The sequence below is a fragment of the Marmota monax genome, unplaced genomic scaffold (assembly GCF_021218885.2).
Source record: "Marmota monax isolate L192 unplaced genomic scaffold, Marmota_monax_Labrador192_F-V1.1 WCK01_AAM20220418_F8-fsc00038, whole genome shotgun sequence".
NCBI lineage: Eukaryota > Metazoa > Chordata > Mammalia > Rodentia > Sciuridae > Marmota > Marmota monax.
This window is the reverse complement of record NW_026692498.1, coordinates 9234698-9236886: the sequence shown is the minus strand read 5'-3', so window position 1 is coordinate 9236886 and position 2189 is coordinate 9234698. Positions and strand designations below refer to the sequence as shown.

At 47.1% G+C, this 2189-nt stretch overlaps 1 pseudogene; it reads right to left on the bottom strand.

Moving 5' to 3' along the window:
• Positions 1-546: 546 nt before the first annotated feature.
• On the bottom strand, positions 547-1973 carry LOC124092702 (growth arrest-specific protein 7-like; annotated as a pseudogene).
• Positions 1974-2189: the final 216 nt, after the last annotated feature.

The window sequence follows — 2189 nt, the reverse complement described above, 5'->3', positions numbered from 1 at the left end:
AAAGCAGATTTGGGCTCCCAGAACACAATGAGAAAAATAGAGAGAGGGCCGTAAAGGATTCTAGGTGCAGGCTGAGCTGACGGCGCATTCTATCCATGATTCTGATCCTGACATTGGCTTGGAGGCAGAGACAGCCCTTCCCTGATCTTCCAAAGCCCCAGAGATAAAGAGACCAGGTGAAGGATGGGCTTTGGGGCATCCAAGGGCACAAGTATGTGATGGCCACCCCTATGGAACTCAGCGGGGACCACAAAGTTCCAGCCTCTGTTTGTTCTCAGAGCAACAAGCACAGCACGGGGTTTGGGGGGGCTTCAGTCTTGGAGATAAGGGTGGGGTTGCAGGTCTGTCTTCTTGGCCTGGGAATATTTGGGATTACCCAGCTGAGCCATCCAGATCACCCTTCTGGAATTGCCAGCTCTCTCCTCTCTCCTCAGTGGACAGGAGAGTGAGTGGGAGGGCAGCTTCACGAGCAGGAGCCACCACCCCCTCTCCACGGGACCCCCAGCCCCTCTCCTGGGCAGGACCCCCAGGGCCACACAGGCATGTCTAGATCTCCATGTCCACGGGGCAGATGTTGCCCGTTTTGTGCTCTCTGACCCACAGCTCTCTGTCTTTGGCCGGGTCCACTTTTCGAAGCAGTTGGTCCACAGGCTCAACTGTGCTTTGGTTGAACATGTCTGTCTCATGCCGCAGCTGTGTGTACTGACACAGATGTTGCCAGATCATCTCCACCCTCTCCACCTCCGGCTGCTCCAGCTACAAAGTGGTGGTCACCATGTCTTCAAACCACTTGGACTACGCCTGGTTGTAGAGGTCCACACAACGCATGAGGTCATCACCAGCCTGTGTAGACTTTCTCTGTGCCTTCTTGATGTCATCCTTTGACTTGTTGCTCAGCTTGATCTCCAGCTGCTTGGTCTTCATCTCCAGGTCTCTCTACCGCTCTGTGAGGGCTTTCTAGGCCGTCTCCACCAACGCATAGTGGCTGGAGAGCTGCTTGCTGAGGTCAGCGATATGGTGGTCACACTTTTTCATGTCTTTCTTGAAGTTCTCATGAAAGTTCATTAGGGGCTTCTCAACCTCACTGTGAAGCTTGGCGGAGAACTTGAGGTGAACTTCTGCTTCATCTGCCAGACTCTTCTTCACCTGGGCCCAGGCTTCTCCCAAGGAGCCTTCCTCCTGTGCAGCCAAGGAGTTCTGAGAGAGCTTAGCCAAGTTCTTTGCATATTCTTCTTCAATCTTTATCCTCTCTCTGAAGAATTCAGACATTTCTTTCTGCATTTGTTTGCCTTTCAGTTGCTTTTGGAGCAGCAGTTCGAACCCAGCCACCATGCCATTGCCTTGGGGATTCTTCTTATCAGCCCAGAAGTAGTCACAGTAGCTCCACTCGGTTGGCTTTAGCAGTTGCTGTTCACGCATGGTGTCTGGGTGAGGGAATATCATGCAATTTATCATCTTCTCTGTGGGGTCAACTTTATTTTCAAGATTATATATTTTGTCTTCATTGCCTGAGGTTCTATCTTCCAAATGGTCTTGTCTGTTGGTGATACTTTCCATTGAACTTTTAAGTTGGTTTAGTGATTCCTTCACTTCAAGGATTTCTTCTTTATTTCTTTTTAGGACCTCTAATATATCTTTACAGAAGTGATCTTTCATCTCCTGAAGCGAATCTGTTATTTTACTGCAAAACTCCTGTGCCTGCTCTCTTATATAATTATTTAAGTCATAGAACAGTTTTACTAAATACATCCTGAACTCCGTCTCTGACATTTCTTCAATGTATTCTCTTATGGGAGCAGCTTGGTTTGTTTGGAGCACTTTATTCCCTTGTTTTTTTCATTTTGTTTGTGCATCTTCCCATCTAGCCTTGTGGATCTGAGGCAGGATAGTTTCTACTCTGCAGATTTGAAGTGTCCCTGAGGGTTTCCAGAAACTCGCAGATCCAGGCTCCTGTTTCTGCAGGCTCTGATACACTGTAGGACCCAGAAGGCTCACTGACCGAGGACAATGGATGAACTCAATGGTTAGCATTTTAACCTTGTAAATTAATCAGATGTCTAGCAAACAAAATTACTGATAAACATGAGTAATCACATGTCAAATTTATTTTACTTACTTTACCAAAATATCAGACAAGTAAATGGTTAAGTATTCACCATTTTCCTTGTTGAAAAAAATTTCTAGAACCA